The 24,081-nt window shown below is 32.2% G+C and overlaps 1 long non-coding RNA gene across 3 annotated transcripts; it reads right to left on the minus strand.

Moving 5' to 3' along the window:
- Window positions 1–21,195: 21,195 nt before the first annotated feature.
- On the minus strand, window positions 21,196–23,883 carry LOC111988909 (uncharacterized). Of its 3 annotated transcripts, none has more exons than XR_010625518.1 (3): window positions 23,703–23,883; window positions 22,930–23,118; window positions 21,196–21,454 (listed from the first exon to the last, which is right to left on the minus strand). It is a non-coding gene; the product is annotated as an uncharacterized LOC111988909 (long non-coding RNA). The 3 variants fall into 3 exon arrangements; XR_010625517.1 differs by having other exon boundaries at window positions 21,196–21,458; XR_002880488.2 differs by lacking the exon at window positions 21,196–21,454 and adding an exon at window positions 22,268–22,676 and having other exon boundaries at window positions 23,703–23,878.
- Between the last annotated feature and the right edge of the window lie 198 nt (window positions 23,884–24,081).

The raw sequence follows: 24,081 nt of genomic DNA on the forward strand, positions 1-24,081 counted from the left end.
AAAAAGAAAAAAAAAAAAAAAAAAAAAAAAAAAAAAAAAAAAAAAAAAAAAAAAAAAAAAAAAAAAAAAAAAAAAAAAAAAAAAAAAAAAAAAAAAAAAAAAAAAAAAAAAAAAAAAACCGGTGCTACTTATTGAAAATAGGAAAGATGATGTTGGCTGGCCCTTTTTTTAATAAGTGCTTCCGCTCTAGTAAAGTAAACTTCCCTGTAAACCAGTGGCTTGAGTACTGGCTTTTTTATTTGTGCATTCGGCATGTTTCCTAAAAAGTAAAAACTGGTTGGTGCTCAAACAATATCTAGAGTTCAAATCTATCTCCCCTAAAATTTTGCTCAAACAATCTGTCAAAATGTTCAAATCTTTCGTCTCTAGTAGTTCATGTTCATATCCATACTCAATAAACTCTCTATTTTTTTCCTATTCGCTGTGATTTGTAAATTCTCTGAGGCAGTGATTAATCACTCATTGCACTAAGAAGAAGATCGACCTTCCTCCTTTGGGCACATTATAAAAGATGTAAAGACTACTGTAAGAAGATTGACGAACTGCACCACTGCGGTTACTCTCATGTGCGTAGACGTAGCAACTCCTTGAGTTTTTTGGTCGGGTTGGAATCAGTTCCACCCACGTTGACCTTGGTTATATATAATGATTAAGTTGGTCTCTAATAAAATTACCAACTTGATTCTATAATATTAAAAAAACAAAAATTAAAAATCTCAAACGCAGTGTCACTATTAATTTGACGCAAGTACTTGGAAAATCAATGCTTAAATTTGCTACCTCATGCATAGTTTTCACTTCGTATGCATTCTGGGTTCTTCTCTAGATGAAATGGTGCAAGAATTAAAGGCCAATAAACTAATACTTGTCAAAAACAATTTAAAAATCTCAAACGCAGTGTCACTATTAATTTGACACGTACTTGGAAAATCAATGCTTAAATTTGCTACCTCATGCATAGTTTTACTTTCAATTGTATTCTTGGTTTTCTTTAGATGAAATGATGCAAGAATTATAGGCCAATAAACTAATACTTGTCCATTTACACTTTTTTTTAACCAATAATCCATCATCTTTAAGTCTATGCAGCCTTTTCAAATCAGGGTTGGTTTGGAAGTATATATCTCGGCTCTCTATTATCGGTTTTTATAAATCTAAAGGACGGAAGTCGTCCTCACATATATATTGCTCAAAAAAGTCCTCATATATAGAGTGATACTATATAGTTACGGGCAAACTTATTTTTTTACATAAATAATTTTTTTTTTTTTTTAGATACGTTAGCATAAATAATTGATTGGAGTCTTTTTTTTTTTTTTTAAACATTATTTATTTACACTCATCCTTTTATGACTCTTTCAATCCCTCTCCTTTGTGCCCCCCCATTAGAGCCATTTCTTTTCCCTGGAACTCGTAGTCAACAGAACCCACTTTTTGTTTGATTCGGAATTAATATGATAACTAGTCGCAAACTCACACAATGCGTGAGTATATACAACTATTTTATTACGTGGTATAATGTATGATTTGTTCTATAAAACATACTGAAGATGTTATTTCTAAAATTATTTTTCATCTCTCCATCTCTATAAATATATCATTCTATTATTTTGAGTTTTTTTTTAATAAAAAACTTAGGTGCATTTGATTGATATTTGTTGGCGGCGAAAAAGTTTTTCCTTTTGACAAATAAGATTTGCGTTGGGTTGGGGGCCTAAACCGAAACTCAATGATGGGCTCGAGGCACGGCCCAAAGGCTATCGGTGAAGATCCAAAGAACTCACTTTATTTTATGCCTTGGGCTTAGGTTAAGACTGACAAGAATGACCCATAAACAATTCCTACAACAGACACGTCAGCATGATTAAAAAGCATACTGTAAGAAATAGTCCAGCAATAAAATACTTTTGTAGAAAATAGCCCAGTAGTAAAATGTTTCTGCAGAAAATAGCCCAACGGTGAGACATAACAGAATAAACCCTCAGTTGTTAGCTATTTCACAGATTAAGGAAAATATCCACATTTTCAAACTTATCATCTGTTAGCTCTAGAGAAGAGTCTTCAAATGCAATAATATGAGGGAAAAATTCCATAGTAACAATTACATCATAACCTTCAATAGTAAATGAATAAGTAAATATCATAGGTTCCATTATAACAAATAATAAGAAAAACTTAGTGTGAGATAGGGGTGGCAAAGTAAGCTCAAACCCATTTGCCCACCCAAACCCACCCACTCTAATTAAACCTAAACCCACCCAATTATTAGTTGGGTTAAATGGATATCAACCCAATTAGACACAGTGATTATTGGGTTTTAATTAAAAACTCATTGAGCCCCATTTAACCCAAAAACAATATACCCAAATTCAACTCAACCAAGCCATTAAAAAAAAAAAAAAAAAAATCCTCGACCTCCAAACACTTCTCTCTCTCTCTCTCTCTCTCTCTCTCTCTCTCTCTCTCTCTCTCTCTCTCTCTCTTTCTTTTTAGTTCTCATCTAGAACTCATGGAATCCATTGGAGTACTCATGCTCAAGTTTTCTGTTGAGTTTAAGGAGTTGAAGATGGCAGATCCTCCTAATGGTCCTACTCTAGTAAACACAGCAGGGCCAAGACCTCCACCATACCCTACGCCGCAGCCACGTCATCCTAGCATTGTTCGAAGATTTGCAACGCATCTTGGATTGGTTTACCTTGTTGACTTAAACAGGAATGGTTTCGACTTCAACACTGCATTTGACGATGTTGGTTCGTTGTTTTGAAAGTACAAAGGTAAACAGACAGACTATTTGATTTTTTTTTTTTTTTGAATGCTTTGCTTTAATCTTTTTCTTGCATATAATTGGTGTCACCTAGTTTAATAATCAAACACGAAAGATGGTTTCAGAGAAGTTCGAATACGTACTTTTTTGACTTGATAGTTTTCACATTATATCTCAAACACCATTACTAGGTTTGAATTTTATTTATTTATTTTAAATGTGGGTAGTTTAAGAATGGAGTAATTGATAAGAATGCGTTCTTTTTTCTCTTTTTTTGGTTCAGAAGAATTTCTATTTGTTTTAAGGATAGTTGCTTTCAAAATTCCAGGAAAGTTTTGAGCTTGAAATGACATTTCTTTGTATTTGTTGCACTATTTGGTTGCTAAGAAAGTGAGAGAAGATAGAAAAGAAAAGAAAATATATTTTTTTTTATTTGGATTTTTAATATAATTGTTGATGTGGATGTGCTTATGTGGAATTTTTTAATACCAAGAATGGAGACTAGAGAGAGTGGAAAAGGGAATCCAAGAAAGTGTTGGGGTTTTTACTTTAATGGCATTTTGGTAATAATAATTGGGTAATTTGGTGAGTTGGGGTTTATCCATAATAATTGGGGTGTTGGATTTGAGTTAGAAGCAATTAGTTAAATAGATTTTAATCGGTAAATGAGTTTTATATACCCAACTCAATTATGTCTATCCCAAACCCACCCATTTGACACCTCTAAACATGAGAAGACTTTTGTTAAAAGACCCCAATACACACCGTCTATGACAATCCTCTGTAATTTTAAAAAAAAAAAGAAAAAGAAAGAACTGTTCCATGTGGCTTACACATAATTGTTTTTTAATAATTCTTAATAAAATATGAAAGAATATAGACAAACGCATGGGTTATGAAACTAAAAATAAGAAAAAAGATACAAAAACACAAAAACACAAAATATGAAGGGAGTCTATGACAACCAAATGTAAGAACTTTCCTTGTTCTTTAAATAAGAACTTTTGTCAACCAAGTATTGCAATTCTAAACCAAAATATAAATTCAATAGAGGGAAATTTAGGCTATCTTGACCTTTTAGTTTGATGTAGTTACTCTTCTTGTAAAATATCCAACGGTCTTCTCTGGCAGAGTAACTAGGCTTTGACAAAAGGGTAGGAAAAATGGAAAATTAAAATACAAATAAAGTTGGAAGATAGACTACCAAAGAAACTGAAGGAAAACCGAAAGATATTTGAAGAAGAAAAAACAATGGGGGTAATCTAAAAAAATCAATCGTTGTAACCAAAAAATGAACAACAATCTGGTTTTAAAGAGTGTTTGAATAAGAAAATTAATCATGCTATTCTAACATTTGTACCTGTTTATATATATGTTATTGCAGCTAATTGAAAGCTTGAAGGAGAGGGAGCCTTGAGCGAGCGAAACGGTAGAGAAGGGTTTTGGTTTTGTGCTTTATTTATACTAGCCTCATCACACGCACTAGGTGCGTGTGATGAGACTTTTTTTTAGTAAAAAAAAAAAAAATTCCATGTTTTTATTTTATATATATAATTTTTATTTAAGAATCTAATTTGTAAGTTTTTTTTTTTTAAATTTTTTTTTTAAGAATGAATCTAATTTATAGATGGATAAAACAATTTGAAAATTACAGGAGAGTAGTCCTACTTTTTAGGCAATGTTTTAGTAGGAGTTAAAGTTGCATTTTTACTGAATTGTCCTTTAGTTTTGTCTTTACTTAAATATAAAGGTGTAGGGTATTTTTAGCTAAAAAATGAGGAATCCAAATAGGGGAAGCCTCTTAAATAATAGCATAGATAGAGTATATACATTAAGTTGTCAATATTAAAAAAAAAAAAAAAGAAGAAAAGTGAATTCCAAGTGTAACTTGGATACTTGTAGTTAATATTTAAGAATATATTAATAAATAAAAATTAAGAAGAGAATTGTTAACAAAAAAAAAAAAACTTATAGTAGAATTTGTTTAGTATTTCCTCAAAAAATATTTTTACAGTATTTGATTGCTTCATTCAAATAAAAAAAAATTGTTTTTATTTTATTTTATGGAAACAATAGTTCTAATTGGTTTTAAAAAACTCATACCAAAAAAAAAAAAATTTTGCTTATAGTATTTGATTGCTTTATTCTAATAAAACAACTAAATGGAAACAACGGCTGAATTCCAAGTATAACTTGGATACCTGAAATTAATATTTATGAATTATTGATAAATAAAAAATTAATAAGAGAATTGGTAAAAAAAATTATAGAATATGTTTCATTATTATTCCAATAAAATAAATATTCTATTTTTTTTTAATGGGAACAACGGTTCTAATTAGTTTCAACTAACTTATGCAAAAAGAAAAATTTATAGTCTTTGATTGTCTTATTATAATAAAAAAAATCTTTTTTTTTTTAATGGAAACAACAGTTCTAATTAGTTTCAAATAACTATAACAATTAAAATGTTAAGTAATAGAATAATGTGACCAAAAGAGGAAAATTTTAAAAATGCAAAACTCATCTATTTGGAATTCCAAGTATTCCATGGATCTTAAGTCCTAATAGTACTTTTTTTTTTTAAATAAAAATATTGGTGATGTAGAAATTTTGAGTACATACCTTAAGTCAGACAATAAAAAAAGTGAATTCAAGTATAAAGAATAAATTAATAAGGAATTGGTTAAACAAAATAAAATAAAAAAAAATCTATTTTTTTAATGGAAACAAGTGTACTAATTGGTTTTGATAACTCTAACAAAAAAAATTGTTTCTCAAAATTAAATTATAATTAAATCTTACCCCTTGATTCGAGGAAATGTATCATAACAAATAATAAAATAACAAAATAAAATAATGAATAAAGCATAAGATGCAACATGAGGGGAAAAAACCAGTGGGATGTTGTATGAGATTCTAGATTTCAATTTAAAATTTATTTATTTATTATTTTTTTTTCTAGGGAAGGAAGTTAAGAAATTTATAATATACTTTTAGTTGGACAAAGTTTAGCTACAAAATTGGTTGTAGTCTTAAGCTACAAACTCACTCAATATCTTTTTATTGGAGGTGAATTTTGACAAATCCACCATTGGATTGCATCTTTTCTTATATACTCCATGTTTGCAAAATTTCAAGAAAATTAAATATCAATAGCTATGTTATCAATAAATTTTTAAATTGCAAGTTTTTGTAATTTAAAATTATGCATAAAATATAAGATTATAGATTATATAGTAAATGATATCCGATTGACACAAAAATTGACATGTGCATTAAAAGCATAAAGAACATGTAATTCAACGGTTAGATTTTCAAAATATGCAATAATATTTATTTTATTAAGTGAGTTTGTAGCCTAAGGCTACAATCGATTTTGTAGCTAAACTTTGTTCCTTTTAGTTTGAATAAAATTTAAATATGTTAAAATGTAAATGATAAAGTTTTATGTAAATTAAGCAGTTGTTAATTTTATCCCTTAATTTTGAGGAAATATATCCGTATAATTAATAAAGAATTAATTTAATAATTAATGATAGTAGTTTTTATTAGGAAAAATTGTTCCACATATATAGAGAGTATAATATAAATTTATCAACTCCTATGAATCTATACAACATGTATATCCTTCCAATACAATTACATATGTGTAAATTGCAACTAAAAAAAAAAAACAAAAATAAGAAAAACAAAAACATTGGGTGCAAGAGAGATTCTATGGAAAGACCATTGGTGAATAGATTTTTAGTTGTTGTAGGATTTAAATTTTTGAAACTTAGATGCATGTTGTTGTTTTGTTAAAACACTTATTATTACTTTATCTAAAAAAAATTAGTAAAAACAAATAAATTGTTATCTCTATCAACTGAAACTTAAATGCATGTTGTATGTTTTGTTAAAGCACTTATTGTTACTTTATCTAAAAAAATTGATAGGAACAAATAAATTATTGTCTCAATCAACTAAAACTTAGATGCATATTGCATGCTTTGTTAACACTTATTATTATTTTATCTAAAATGCAGGTGAAAATGGCCAAATACCACAATTTTGCAAAATTTGTAGCAATTTAGCATTGTTTTGGAACTAATTAGCAATCTACCACTTTTCTAGTACTCGAGTTTATAAACTTGAGTTCCTAGAAGTTTTGCCAACGTGGCACAGGCTAAGCTGGCATTTGGGATTAAAAAATGCCACTTGGTACTCAAGTTCCTAGGACTTGAGTACTGTGTTAGTGTAGTACTCGAGTTTCTATAACTCGAGTATGACTCAGGTTGCACGGTACTAAAAACACAAAAGATTCAACTTTATTTGTCACTTTCACTTCTCACTCTCACTTACTAGAACACACTCTCACTCTCCTTCACACCCAAACATACAAACCCCAAACCCTCACTTCACCACAGACAAGCGCATCTTATTGGCGGCAGAAATTAAACCCATCGGTGGTAGAAGACTCTCGTCGGCGACCTTTCACTCTGCTCTCTCACTATCTCGCACTGAGGTCAATTTTTTAGTTTTAGGGTTACGTCTTTCATTTGAAACTTTATTGGATTCAAAATTAGAAATATTGAAATAAAAATAATAATAAAAAATCACAGAGCTGATATTGTGTTTCTATCAATAGAAGTGCAAAGAAGTAAAGCTCAAAAGTACTTTTTCTTTTTTCTTATTTTAAATTATTTTGGGGCCTGAGAAACAAGATTCTTATATATCTTAGCTTAATATATTTGGGTTATTTCAAATTTGGAAGAAAGGTAAATGTAAGACTCATATGTACTTTTCCCTTTTCCTTTTCCTACAAATAGAGCTAGAATTGATATGGTTGCTTGGAGTTTAAATTATCTGTTTTGATTTTATATTTTTTGGGGATAGATGAATTTTATTTTTATTTTACCTTTTATTTATTTTTGGGTGGAAAATGTAATTGGGCTATTGTTAAATCATGCTGATAAGTTTATGTACGTTATTGCTGATGATAACAAGCATTATGGCATGCGCAACAACAACATATTATTTGCTCACCGTGTAGAAATTACTATAATAAGTGTTGTTTATTGCAAAGAAAAATGTCCCAAAATGCTAATCTGAGGCTATCATAGAAACTTTGTTTGTTTCTTAAAAGCAATTACAACTATTTCTCAAAAAGAAAATTACAACTCCCTATTTTTTTTCTCCTATATCAGATAAGAATTACACATTGTTTTGAAATACATCAGTGAGATGAACTTTCATTATTGTTTTAATCATTTCCAGTTGTGGATTTTAAGATTAAGCTGCTCACAAACAATTGGTGGGAAAAGATTGAAGCTTAGTATTTGGGACATAGGATTATTTTGAATTGTAATTCATATTAATCTTTGATTAATGATACTTCTAGAAGTGATAGTTTATGGTAACATGTAATATTTCTATTCATGGCTTTTGATGCATAAATAGATTGTTTGTACATTAGACAATCTCCATAGTAGAAATTGTTCATTACTTACAATCTCTACAGTAGAAATTGTTGATTACTTATCTCTCTCTCTCTCTCTCTCTCTCTCTCTCTCTATATATATATATATATATATATATAAATAGGTAAAGTTTAGAGAAAATCCAATTACATTCTATAATTGAAGTCCAATTTTGCCCTATGTATCCTAAATTATGTATTTTTAGAGAGTTTTATTTCTTAATTTTGGAGTCAAATGGGGGACCATATCAATAAAGACAAACTGCTATCATTGGACCAGTAGTAATTACTCTCTTATTTGGTATAGAATCAGAGAACACTCACTTTCATGAAAAGAGAAAAACAATGATAAAGGAGAAATAGTTTCATGGTTCCAATCTTTTAGATGGGGGAGGGTACTTGAGTTTTGTCTAAATTGTATTTGTTTTATAGTGAAAATCTCTCTCTTTCTCTCTTTCCTATTATTTTCTTTTGAAAATAAATTGCATAGAATATGTAGTGATCGATACATCCACTAACATTAAAAATTCTAAACTTTATTGATGCTGAAGTGAGTTTAGTTGTTCTTGTGGTTGATGGGATCCTTGTTGAATCAAATTGGTAGGGCTGGTTTTAATGGTGGTGGTGGGGTTGTGAAGGAGGTGTTCAATTATGTTTCTTTATTTGTTAAATTGGTAGTTGTGTGGTAGACTTGTTGAACTTGATTGCTTTGAATATCTCTTATATATATATATATATATGAGATAAGTTCAAGTTACACCTGGTGTAACTCTTTAGAGTTACACCTTTTTTAAGCCATTAGATTTAAGTAGATTTAACGGTTAAAAAAAGACAATAATTTTTACAAAAATTCTGATTAGAATCTAATTAATTACCTCTGACTCTCTCTCTCTCCATTTCTCTCTCTACATTTCTCTCTCTCTTTCTCCTCCACCACCTCCACTGGTTGCCGGCAGAAAAAAAAAATTTTAGTAACTTGTTAGTGTCTGATAGTGTCCTCATAATTTCCACAACCAACAGAAATCCACATGAGCTGTGCATTTGTATGAGGTTAACGTTAATGGAATCAGATTTATTCTCAATGAATAGCAGGTTCACAGTTAGAATCTAAAAGTCGGACATGCATAGAGGAGGTTCAAATAAAAAGTAACCTACCATTTCCATTGTTTAGTCAAGTTTAGCCTATCCATATACTTAATGGATAGCTAGATATAGAAACTAATCAATTGAAATTTTAAATTGCCTTTTAGTGATAAAGGCACTTACACAGGTATTTAAGAAAGATGATGAATAAAGAATGGTGATGAAGTCAAGAAAAGAGCTTTACTTTTTCAATAGCTAATCAGTTGCAAGTCACAAATTGGGATTGGCAGAATTAGAACTGATTATATTAGGTGCTATATGTAGTTATTTACTGTTTTTGACAAAATACTCCCACCGTGCTGCACCATTTTAAATGACTGCATTTTTGTGCTATTATCTTCCCGGGAAATCACTTACTGGATAACAAGGTCTCTTGTGTGATTTCATTTTCTTGTTTTGTTTGCTGAATTTTTCTCATACTGTCGTTCTGCAGGTGCTAATAATTTGATTCCAAGGGAAATTGCCCTTAAGATTGCTGAGAAAATTAGAGCAAATGAGAGATTTGTTGTTTATATTGTTATCCCAATGTGGCCAGAAGGTGCTCCAAATGGTGCTGCTACTCAGAGGATTCTATATTGACAGGTAGGTTCCAATTAGTGACTGAGAATTGAAACCTATGTTTAGTCAGGGAAGGCTTTTGCTATTATACTTCAGCAGTCTGAATGACATAGACCCCTACTGGTATCCCTTTTTTATCTTTTCCCTCAAAAGGCTGCCTGCAAAAGAAACAGAGTACTCACAAACCAGAAAAGAAAGGAAAACTAAAAACAGAGCACCTCACGTACCTTTTGTTAGTGTTCAGCTTGGGTGTTTTTTTTTTTTTTTTGAGGTGGGGGAGGAGAAAGAGAGAGAGAAACGGAGAGTGAGAAATGTAAATGAAAGAGAGTCACAAGTCAAACATTTTTTGGATTTAGAAATAAGTTTAAAAGGTAATAAATGAGGGTAATTAATTAGATTCTAATCAGAATATTTGTATTAATTATAGTTTTTTTTTAACCGTTGGATGTACTTAAATCCAATGGTTTAAAAAAGGTGTAACTTTTTAGAGTTACACCAGGTGTAATTTAAACCTATTATATATATATATATATATATTGTGAATTGGGATTGATCAGGGGAGGTGAGCTCTGCTTACACTGGCTTTGCTGGTTTTGAGGGATTAATTACTTGAGAAAAGAAAATATATTTGTATCCGTTCATTTTAATATCTAATGCAAGTGGTTTAGGCTTGAGTAAATATTTTATTTGCTTATGAGGCCATAAAAAGTGTCTCATTTCTTTGTGTGTGTGTGTGTATATATATATAATTGCTTATGGGTTTTTGATGAATATGCTTTAAATCTGATTAGGATGATATTAAATTAAAAAAAAAAAAAAAAGATCTAAAGGTTAGGCCTTGGGCATGCTCATTAAAAAGAGAATTAGAATTAGAATGTGTCATGCTCCTTAAAAAAGAGAGGATTAGAATGTTTATGCTTTGCATTCGACTTAATGGGCCATTAATCACCTTTAATTTATGCCAGATATGGACCCACAGGGAGCGGGACCCTCTGTCCAACCTTTGTTGACAAGGCAACCTGTGCATTGTTCAAGTTTGCTTTAGGATGCTCCTTTGGCAAGCGAAGCATGCACTTGTCCAAAATTGTAGTGTAGTAGAAAGATTTTTCTTACTATGCACTTGTCCCTTGCATTGGCATTCAAGTTTGAAGCATATTTATCACGTGCTTAGTGAATGCTATTATTAATACAATGCTGCACCGTTTGTAGGAAGTGCCAGGTGTACTGACTTGTTGTCATCGATTTATATGTGTGCTAGAAGGTGGGTTAGATCCACGGATTGCCGCTTATATCGCATATGCGGGGTTAGAGGGGCTACTTCGAATCCCAAATATAGACCTTGACCATGCATTGATCACGGCATTGGTGGAGAGATGGCGGTCGGAGACGCACTCATTCCACTTGCCCCACGGTGAGATGACCATCACACTATAAGACATGGAGGTTATAATGGGGGTACCTGTAGATGGCTTGCCGGTGGTGGGATTTACCCATATGCAAGATTGGGGCAACCTCTACGTTGAATTGCTAGGGCATAGGTCGTCGAACAGACAATTTGGTGCTGGTAAGAACACTACAGTGATGGAAGGGCTGAGGGTAAAAGCCAAATGGCTCGAGGAGTGGTTTAGCAACCCTCTCCCAGCTGACACCATTGAGGTGCTTGTGTAGTAGTATACTCGGTTTTACATACTAGGGATGTTGGGTGGTATGCTGTTTATGGATAAGTTTGGCGAACGGCTCTCAATTATGTTGGGTGGTATGCTGTAATTTGTCCTGAAATTGATTCACATCAAAAGACAAAGCTAGGTTTGAAAGGAAAATCTAAATTGACAAAAATCTTTGGCAATAAATAAACAGAATGTGTCCTGTGATAAAATTACAAACTCAATTTTTCTGGACATCCTTTTATTTAGTTCTTAAAGCTAAGAGATGCTAACAGTGGTTCATACAAGAAAATACCAATGCTCTGACACCTAGAGTTTAGGTTGTCATGACATGTTGGACACTAGAACAAGCATCAATTAAGCCAAAATCACAGAGTGTTGAGGATATGAGACTTGAAATTCCCTTTGCCATCATATGGAAAAATTAAGTGAGAGCAACAAAACTAACCATACAATAAACTTAGACTGAACCCAAATGACAACCATGATATAACAGAACACTGAGAAACTTAGAGGACTCAGGTACTGCTAACATAGTACTCGAGTCCATGAAACTTGAGTATGAACCTAGATGATTTCACTTATATACCTGAGCCATACTTGAGTTATAGAAACTGGGGTACACACTAACACAATACTCGAGTCTTAGAAACTCGAGTACCAAGTGGCATTTTTCAATGCCTAAATGCCATGTCAGACAGTGTCACGGTGGAATGTTCACTAGGAAGTAGGAACTCGAGTTTGCTATACTCGAGTACCATTTGGAACTTGAGTTTGTAGAGCTCGAGTACTAGAAAAGAAGTAGATTCCTTATTAGTTCCGAAATAGTGCTAAATTGCTACAAATTTTGCAAAATGATGGTATTAGCCATTTTCACCTAAAATGCATGTTGCATGTTTTGTTAAAATACTTATTGACTCATTGTTACTTTATCTAAATAAATTTATAAGAACAAATAAGTTATTGTTTCTATCAATTGAAACTTAAATGCATGTGGCATGTTTTATTAAAACATTTATTGTTACTTTTTGGATTTAAAAAAATGAATAAGGATACATTCTTTTATCTTCTAACATTCATCTTATAGAACTAGGATCTTGGCCAATGCAAGTATCTAATGGTCTTGCAAATCGGAAAGAAAGGGCCTTGCTCTTGTTAGGTTTTTCAAAACTGATGTCGCGGAGTATCACATACCCGGTCGCGTTGTTTCAGGAGGTTTTCAAGCCTTAACACAAGTTCTTCTCCAAAAAAAAAATCTTAACACAAGCAAAACTTTCAAGGTTTATACAAATAACTCTATGCAAGTGCCAATTCATTAAAAAATAAATGTCAAGAAACAGACAAGTGAAAGTCATAAATAAAAGCAGTGAGCAGAGAACAGTAAAGCAAAAAGTCAGAAAAGTGAAAAATGTGAATACTCATGCCAATTCATTAAAAAAAATGTCAAGAAACAGACAAGTGAAAGTCATAAATAAAAGCAGGGAGCAGTGAGCAGTAAAGCAAAATGTCAGAAAAGTGAAAAAGTGAATAATCATGAAGACTAGTATTTTCGATTGGTGATCAAAGGATTTTATTTTTATTTTTATTTTTTTTTGGAGAAACTTGGTGATCAAAGGTTGAAGTCCCAAAGCCTTCATTGTTCATTATAGCGGAGAAGAAAAATTTTCCAATCAAATCAATTGAAACTTAGATGGCATGTTGCATGTATTATTAAAACATTTATTATTATTTTATCTAACAAAATTGATAAGTGCAAATAAGTTATTGTCTTTCTCGAAAAAATTGGAGAAGTCATTTGGTTCAATCATGATTTCTAAATTTAACTTTTATTATAAAGTATATGATATATGATATAATATGATATGGTATAGGTATAGATTTAGTGTGTGTATAACTATCGAATTATCAAAAAGGAATGAAGAAAAGTACTACTAGTCTCAACCTATATAAATAAAAACAAATTCATTACATTAAATAATTGACTATTACTAACAAAATCAGCTAGCTTTTTACATTTTTTTTTTTTTCATAAAATCAAATATCGTTGACATGTTTGAAAATTAATCAAAAGGTATAAATGTTAAAAAAATTACTCATTTAATATTCCTATGGAACTAGATATTATACAGTATAAAATTAGAGTTTGAAACACAAAAAATCTTCTTTCATAATTCGATGGTGTACATTCTGGAAACTGCTATCCCACCGTTGGAGGTAAGTCCATTGGAACCCAATGGAAATTCCTCTTACAACTGAACGCTCAATGGATTCATAGCTTTTCCAGAATAGGGCCGATGGTTGTGAACCAAGCAGAGAACTCGATTTTTCAATGAACTAGTTGCTAACTCGTGCTATGCACATGATCTTGTTTGTTTGTGAGATAGACTAAAATAATTTTATAAAATTTTAAATTGAATAATACTTCAATTTGTATTACAATTTGATGAAGAAGTCATTGTTTGAACGTGTAATAGCTTACAAAAATATTATTCAAAAATTCAGATATTAAAACTTTTGAAAGACCAAAAAATATTAAAGAATATAAATTATTGAAATAAAACAAAATATATATGACTAAACAATAGAAAAATATAAGAGAAAGATGAGTTACATTCAAAAGAATAATCTATGACTATAACTATTAAAAGGAATCAAAAGATTTAGAACCTACAAATTATAGATAATATATATGTGTGTGTGTGTGTGTGTGTGTGTGTGTGTGTGTGACTACATAACAAAGCAATATAAGAGAAAGATGTGTTACTATCAAAATAATAATTTAGATGTTAAAACATTTGAAAGGCCAAAAAATATTAAAGAATCATAAGATTTACTTCCTATAATTTTTTTAAACAAAACAAAATGTATACGATTACACAATAAAGAAATATAAAAGAAAAATTGATTACCTTAAAAAATATTAAAATTTTCTAAACATGTTCAAATATTGTAAAAACTAACACAAATTCAGATGTTAAAACTTCTAAAATGTCAAAACAAAGATATATAATTAAAGAATAAGTAATTGAAACAATTCAAAAAATATATGACTATTCAAAAGAAAAATATAAAAAATCGAAAAAGAGTACACTAACCCATAAAGCAATAAGTTTTAAATTTTAAAACTTATAACGGTTCTAAACTTTAAACGATGAAAAAAGAAAATAACAGAAAAATAGCTCATACTTCTACTTGATTTATAAAAGAAAAAAAAAAGAAAAAAAAAAAGGGTTTTGCATTACTTTTATAGTGTTCATGATTATTAACATTTGAGTTTGAGTTTAAGTTGAAATTGTTAGAGAGATAGAGTTTCATCATCAAGATCAGGTTCAGAAGGATCAATAACCACACTTGGTGGTGATGAATATGGACTTGTGTTGCTTTTTGGTACGTTCAGGGCTTGTAGTGATACAAAACAACCTACTATATTATTAAATGGAAATCATGACTTGGTTTATGAAATTAGGTACCATGAGACTTAGCTTGTTGTTTTGCTGATTATGATTAGACATCATAATCGGCTTGTTTTGCTAATGATACTCCATACTCTACTCTCTCTCTCCCCTTTTATACTGGACTTTGTAAAGAAGTCCACTCCGTTTTAGACTCTATTTTCAAGTATCTTTGTGAGCACAGGACACTACTTTCAAGTATCTTTGTGAGCACAGGACACTACTTTCGGAGTTATTAGGTAAACACTAAACTCATAATCCTCTAATAAAACTAATACAATTAGATCATATCTTCCGATTTTAGAGGACTACGTAAGTTGATAAGTCCGAATAGTTTGCACCATATCATAAAATATTACGTTAGTGAAGTAGAAAAAAAAAAAAAAGGAAAAAGAGAGAGACTGGCTTCAATATAAAATTATTTTTTTAGAAAATAATTTTGTTTAAAAAAATGATAATGATGTGGTAAAATTTTTTTTATTTTAAATAAATAATAATGATGTGATAAACAAAATGATGATGATGAGTTTCAGTACCTGACACAACTCACCATTGAGTGTGTCAAGGTGAGTATCCATGTGCATAGGTTGTGCCATGATAGCCTCGAGAGTCATTCCACCCACAGAAGACGAAGAAGCGGAGGTGGAAGGAGCGGAAGAAGCTGGAGGAGTCACCGTCTCTGTCCAGGGCCGCCTCGGTCGAAGTTGGGCCTCACTCTGTCTAATGGTAGCAGCATCTATGACACTCATAATCGTAAAATGAGGAGACTCGAGAAAGGAGACAGAAAAATGGCAAAGAAGTCTCGTGATTGCGGATGGAAAAATGAGCTTATCACTAGTTGCCATATCCCTATAGATGTCTATAAGGGATAAAATAAAGTGAGAAGGGAAGTTAATAGAAATGTTCTCTAAGAGGGATAGCAAAAATCGAGCATGAGGCTTTGTGATGGAGTTATAGTGAGACAAAGGATGGAGAATGAATGTCATCACCATGTTAAGGAATCTCGGACCTTTTGCAAAGCCCGAGTAAGGGGTGTTTTGACAGTCACACCAAGATGAGGGTGTCTCATAAAATAGAGATGAGAGTTCGTTTTTGGACACAGTCCTCAGACGATCGCAGCCAGGGTAGTCAGGATGCGCTACCCTAGGAACATGTAGTATCTCGGATACAGTATCCGGAGTAACTACAATGTGTGTACCTTGAACGCAAGTGACAAAATGAGGTACTGAAGTATCGAATCCGTGCATGTTGGAGTAAAACTCCTGTATGATCATGGAGGGACAGGTGACTGGGATGCCACATAGTGACTCCAAACCCCGATTGTAGATAATAGTGGGAAGGTCAATATTGGAAAAATCCAATAGAATGTCTTGGCATTCCAAATGAATGCCTCGTTGAGAAAAGTTCTCCGAAAAGTCCTTATGGGCTTTTTCATTATGGAACCGTACGTAAGAAGGAGCGGAGTCAGATGAAGTGGATGCCCTAAAACGAAGAGGGTTCTGGAACAGAGTAGACTTTCGTTTAGGTGTCATAGATCAACTAATGAAAGAAAGAGGGAGAGAAAGAAACACACAGAAAAGCACCAACAATATCAATATCAAAATAAAGATAAATGAAGGTAAGTATGCATGAAAATGCATGAACATGTGACTTGCACACTTAAAACATCATGGGCTTAGCCTAATCCAAACCTAACAACACACATCATTGCAATAAAGTAAACACATATCTAATAATGCATGACACATTGTTATAATGCAAATGTGATGCAATGCATGAACATTTAGGATCATTTACACAAAACCCATCCCAAAAATTTTACCAAAACTTCATCAAATTTGAAAAACCCCAAAAATTTTCAAAAACCTAAAAGCCTAGGTCTAATGCGTGAAATGCATGAAGAATGAAGGATTAAGGACCTTTACCAATGAAGAATAGCTAGATCTAGGTCGAAATCACTTGGGAATGAAGTTTAGAGTGAGAAAGAAAGGTTTTGGGAGGTGAAGAGACAAGATCTATTGAGAGAGATCAGGGAGGAATGAGAGAAAATCGCATTGAAATGTATATATAGAAAATTTTAAAGCTTGACAGATTAAGAGGTGTTGAGATTTAAAACGTGTGAATTAGCTGTCGAAGAACTGTCGAGGATCTGTCAGCAAAAGGGGCTAGATGGATCGAGAAGCTATTGAGAATCTATCAAGCATCCAAAAACTTTCTCGATGGATCGAGTAACTATTGAGAATGCAATAAAAAGAAGCTGAAAGGCTCAATAGATAGCCTAGTTGTTGAGAGGTGTTCAGTAGTTGTTGAGATTGCTTAATAACAGTTTTTTAAAGAAGAGAAAAACACAGACATGAATGCAATTAAGCATGCTACACAACCAAAGATCCAAACAACATTTTATGCTCTCAAAATCATCTCTCAACAAGAAAAATGTCAAGCACATAAATCCAAAACACATACATACACACTAAACAAGTCTAACCAATTTTTTTATATTTCAAAAACAAGTTAAGACAGTTTAGTGAGCATACATTAACACATGTATTCCTTGTGATGGTCAAATCACATTGTACTTACACATGTATCAAAAGTAGCAAAGAATATTGTGTGTTGTGTATGAAAAACATCGCAATATTGCATAAGTTTCTACATATTATGACAATTTGAGATATGAGAAAATCACTTTAACTCACACATAATCATAACTGTTTGATGGGGACTATCACATTCAAGGTACATCCTATAACTCTCACATCTCCTAGAATACACGCTTGTAATCACATATTTGATTCTTTTTGCTTTTAATTTTTCGTTACGTATTTTTCTTTTAAGCAAACCATGCATGGACATATAAGAGATAAAAAGAGATATTCAATGATATTCCACTTTTACTATGCTGAAACATACAAATGTCATTTCATGATTGGCGGGTAACAGTGGTGAGATGGTTATTTATGTCTTTCTCTTAGGATTTTCTAGTTCTTCCCGTCAAAAAGAGTAATATGAGTGTTAAGTACAAGAGATTACTTAATCTTATTCATCACAAACATGTGTTACAAAGTTCACTTGTTTAGTTATGCATAGAGATGCTCATCTAAGTTACCAAAAATACAAAGTTTAGAAAACTTTGTTTCAATGGCCATCCATGGTACACAAGTACCAATGTACATAAACACACACTGTTTTTGTATTTTTCTGATTTTTTTAAATTAATTAATTAATTAATTATTTTTTATGAAACCAAAATAAAGCAAAACTAAAAAATAAACGAACAAAAACATGTTAAACGAAACAAAGCATAAAACTAGATTGACTCAAAACATGAAAGCGAAACACACAAGTAATGCAAAAACAAAAATAAGAAGGGCAGAGAGAGAAAAAGTGACTAAATCACTTGGAGCCTTTTTCCTTCCACACCTTGGAAGAACCTTTCTGTTTAGCAAACCCTTGATCCGGTAATGAGGGGAAGAATTGAAACTGTTTAAGTTCGAAAGGAATATGAGGGCTTTGAGAAGATCTCTAAGATGAGTAAAGGAGGATGGAAACTGATTCTGGTTTCTCGATGAGATCATACTGTTACTTTGTTGAGTGGCTAACCACTTGTAGCAATTTGGTCGAGTATGTCCAGCTGCTCTACAGTGATGACAGAGATGCTGCTTCTTCTATTTAGGCTTTTGAGTGTTTCCCTTCTTAGTCGTAGGGTTTTTGATCTCTTTCTTATCCTGATTAGGGGGTGATCTTAAGATAAATTTACTCTTGTCTATGTTTTCACTAGCTAACACATTTTGCACATCATTGTTTTCAGATTCAACATTATTACTAGGAGGAACAAAGACAATAGTACTAGCAGAGGCAATACTAGGAGAAGAGAAATCATACCCTAAATTGGTTCGATCGGAAGGAGATTTCTGAAGACTGAGCATCTCATCAAACTTTGCACTTTAAGTCATTTCCAACTGAGCTTTGACTTGGAACAATTCTGCCTTAAGCTTCTTGGTTTTCTCAGCCAAGCAATTATTCTCAAATCTTAGTGTTTCAATGGTTTGATTTGCTTCTTCAAACTTCATGAAGATTTCTTCCTGTTTAAGCTTCACATCACTAAGCTTTTTGGTGGCGAACCTATAGAACTTCTCATGCTTTTTCGAGACCTTGTATAACTTTGCATAGGCTATGTGGATGTCATCTTGCTCATCCATCTTTTTAAATTTAGACTCCACCAAGTCCTCTTTTTCATCCACATCTTCAACAATCCCTTCAGTAGGATTTACAGTGGCAGTGAAGGTATTTAAGATTCTATCATCCTCATTGTCAAAATCTTCTTCAGGCAAAGTGTCGCTTAATGTAGCAGCAAGTGCCTTGCTCTTTCCAATGGTCTTGAGATATGTAGGGCATTCTTGTTTCATGTGTCTGAAACTTTGACATTCAAAGCATTTTGGTCATGAGGGAACGGTGTACTGACCGCCATCCTTAGCATCCTTCTTTCCTTTGTCTTGATTCTTGAACTGAGACGAGCTAGACTACTTGCAATCTTTGTCAAATCCTTTAGCATTGGCATTCTTCATAAACTTTTTGAATTGCTGAGTGATATAGGATTTCATTTTAGAATCTTTATCATTTGAAGACTCATTAGTGTCACTGTTTTTGGCCTTCAATGTCACGCTCTTTTCCTTACCAGATTTCCTTATTCTTGTCAAACCCAACTCATAGGTTTGTAGATTGCCAACTAACTTTGTCAAAGGAATTTTGTCAATATCCTTCGATTCCTTAATCGCGGTGATCTTGGTATGAAATCTTTCGGGTAGAGATCAAAGCACATTTCTAACAATCTTGGGTTCGGGAATGGTTTTCCCAAGATTAAAGGCTGAGTTTACCATGTCCTTGAGTTTGGCATATAACTTATCAAATGACTCATTATCCTTTATCTTAATCTCTGAAGCTTTGAATCCTTGATCTCTTTGGTTCCTTCATATGTTGTTTGGAGAATGGTCCATGCTTCCTTAGCAGTTTCAGTAGATGATATTTTCTTGAACTCTTCATTTGTTACTGCATTGAATAAAGCATTCAATGCCCTTCTGTTGAAGTTAGCTACCTTGATCTTAGCATTATCCCAATCAGCCGGCACTTCCTTAGGCTTGGTCCTGCCTATCTCTATAGCTTGCTTCACTTTCTCGTCTAAAGACTACAATAAAGCTTTCATGCATACTTTTCAGCATGCATAGTTAGTGTCATCAAATAAAGAAGGTATAATAAGAGACTGTCCTTTATCCATGACAAACAGGGGTCAATGGATCACTTAGCAAAGATTAACCCTAATTAGAGTGCGCCTGCTTTAATATCACTTGATAGGGCAAGAATGTATTGACTCCTTGTGATGAATTAACAAATTAATTAGCCAAGTTAATTAATTAATTCAATTAGCATGCAATACGCGTGTTAGCACAAACAAATCACCAATTAAGTTAAAGTGTAGTGGAAAATAAATTGACATGGTGATTTGTTTACGAATGGGGAAAATCTACACGGCAAAAATCTCACCGGGTGATTTTAAGGTCACCACTTCCAAGAATTCACTATTATCACAACAAGCAGTTATAAGTAAAGGAATCCCAGTACCTTATATCAACTCACAGTTGAACCCTTACCCTAATACCTAATTGGACTTGTTCTGTAGTGATAATCTCTCTTTGTAATGCACGGCTCCCATGCGTGACTAGCCAAATCGATGTGTGGATCCTAGTACACTGCTTACTCACTAACTTGAGAAAGATGTTGGCTGCAAAGTTCTTCAGTTCATCAACATGATGAAGATCATGAAACTCTTTGGTTACAAAACCCTATAGTGTACAAACACAATAGCTTCTTTAAGAGAAAGATGAATTAGGGCAAATTCTGTCTTTGGTCACAGTTTGGTATATTAAGTGTATTGGATAGGGGAAGAATGGTAAATAAGAATGTAAAGGAACGTAACATTATACTTGTCACGCCCCAAACCTAAAAGGGTCCAAAGCATGAGAAATACAACCCAAAGGTACTTGTTGAGCTTTACTTTTGTACAATTCAATCCAAATAATTTATACCAAGTGCCAATATCAAGAATTTTCATAATAATTTTATTAAAGATATTTCCAAAATAAGTCAAAACTCTATACAATAATTACAAGAACCATTAGTCATAAAAGCATGGAAGTTTGAATAAATATAATTACATATCATCAGCTTGTCTCATCAGTGGGAATAAAAGTCATCCCTACTATAAAATACAAAAGAATGAGTTAAGCCTAATCTAGGATGTATATCATCTAAATATCACCATCACAGAAGTCCAGCCTCTATCAGTAGTTAGTCTATACTTCGGAACTTCTCTTAGTTCTTGGCTTCTATTTGTCTTCACAACCTCACAATTTTATTTCTTGCTTGTGATCACATATTACAACAATTGAAACACATTTGAGAAGCAAATCATTTTCTAGAAGAAAGGAAAAAGAAAAAGAAGCAATTCAAAACTCAATACTAGAAAAGCATGCTATGAATTACCAACCCACAAGCGTATCACAAACTTGCTACTTAGTTCAAGTAACACACTTTACAGATATTCTAATATTAAGCAAATCAATTACTTATTACTTTACAACTCATAGACAGTTCATGGTAGCATTTCATCAAGCATATAATTTGCATTACAAACCCACAAATGAAAACAAAAATAAAAAATAAAGACAAACTCAAAACAGACAACATGGTGCTAATCCAACTAGAAAACTGTTAAATATACCAAATAGCATCAGTAAAACCATAAAATGCACTAGGAAATGAATTTCATGGGAGATGAACAAGAAAAAAGTCTAAGCAATAACACCCTATGAATTTTAAAAATAAATTATATGTTAATCCCTCAAGCAAACTGGGAATGAAACATACTTCAAATTATAATTTTTTTTTCCCAAATCACTACTGAGCATCATGCATATTGTGTAGCTATTCTAACAATGCAAGATCATGCATTTGTGCAAAGTTTGGTCATACAAGGTTTTAGCTAAACGATTCTTTCATTACTTGTGTAAATGGCTTAGGTAGTCCCTTTTACATATCAATTACATGAAATTTTTTTATAAGTAATTACATGTTACATTTTATTCGTCTATAAGTAGTTATATAAAAAAAGGGAACCATACTATATTTTCATGCTACTGAACATCTAATCATCATCATCATCATGATCAGGTTAATGCAAAGCCTGACTCTTATTTATGAAATCAACCACAGGAAACACAACATGAGGCACACATTGCAAAGCCTGACTCTTGATTGCAATGTATAGAGCTATGAAAAATTAGTTCCTAATCTCTCATGGACTTGGATTTTTTTCCTTGTACTGAATGTACATCAATGATTCTGTAAAGTAGCTCAAAACCTCAGCCTAAAACTCTTGCATTAAAATAGATAGCTCATAGAGGCATTTCATCAAACAGTTAATTGCATTTCAATTAGAACCACCTTGAACTGTAAAAAGCATAAAATCTCTGAAAATATCTTTACAAAACTAAATGTGAATGCCCCATCTCTTTGGGCAAATCAAACCTCCCTCCCCATGTGTTACTAGTGAAATTGTATATATCAACATAAGAGTGCACCTACAAGACATAAACATAAGCATAAGCAAAGATCATCAATATCAATGATTTGAAATTGTCTAAAATACATTCCAATATCTGACTGAGTTACATTTTATATATTCTGGTGATGCCTCAATAACGGTCAAAGAAGTACAGTCATATTTTAAAAACAAAAGGATTCAACTTGCCAATGATGTCCTATTGAAGCATAAACTAGCATTGAACTTGAATATTGAACAATCAAAATATTCAGATATTGTTAGATTCTCACATAGTCAAGTGTGCGATATACTGCAAACACATATAAAAGATTTTTAATCTGTATGGATGCTCCATCAAGATGTGGTACCAGTGCTGGTGGCATCTCCTCCCATTGTAATTCAGGTGCAGGTAAATCAGCAAAAGTTGCGAATAAAAATCTCTCAGGTGTGTGTTCTTTTCTACCTTTAATATCTTCTCTCTACAAAATATAAGACCATTCAGAATTCAATTGTACTAATCCACAACAAAACCTCACTTGTAAAAATGTGATTATAGAGAGGGGCTAGCCCTGAAAATCCAGACTAAACTAACAAATCTACTACTACACTAGACAATCAATAGACTTGAATGGAGCATCTCACAAAAACTTCAATAGAGAACTTAACACTACCAGCTTATGAAAAAACAGAAAATAAAGTTGGGTGGGCAACCATATTGGGAATCAGAGATATCCATTGCCAAGAACTAAAACCAAAATCAAAATCTCTTTAAGTTTCACATTATACATTTGCTAAAGGATATTTTAGAGGGCAAATTTCACATAGATTACAATTGGGGGGAAATCGAAGAAAATGGTTTCGTTTTCAATTGGAATCTGTTGAATAGGAAATTTTAGTTAAGATTTCACAAATTTCCCAATATTAGTGCTCCAAAATTCCTAGATGAAAGAAAATCTCTCAAATAGGCCCAACATAAATAATAGAGAAAAAAATGGTTAAACCCACCATTCAAAAGCACAAACCAATAGGGTAAAATTCAGGAAGAAGGATGAAAAATGATTACCAGAGAGTTCGGGGCAAACGTGGTGAAGATTGGCCGGAAAAATTTAGGAAAAATGATGAAAATGGTTAGCTGAGAGTTGGGGCAGACTTGGTGAAGATTGGCGAAGAGGAGCAGAGTTGAGAGAGATTTTTTTTTTTTTTTTTTTCCTCATACCCAATTTTTTCTACCGTTGAATGGTAACCCACTTAAATTATTTAAATGGTCAAGATTAAAAGCATTAAAATATATAATTCAAATTTAGGTGGATATCGTACACCCCAAAATAAATGGGGGTAACGTAGAATGACCCCCAAGAAAATAGCTTAATAAGCCAAGGCTTTTGACTTCAAATTCAGAGCTTAAGGATTTGTTGAGATAATCAATAAAGGTGATATTATTT

The sequence above is a fragment of the Quercus suber genome, unplaced genomic scaffold (genome assembly GCF_002906115.3).
Source record: "Quercus suber isolate HL8 unplaced genomic scaffold, Cork oak 2.0 scaffold_586, whole genome shotgun sequence".
NCBI classification, from domain to species: domain Eukaryota; kingdom Viridiplantae; phylum Streptophyta; class Magnoliopsida; order Fagales; family Fagaceae; genus Quercus; species Quercus suber.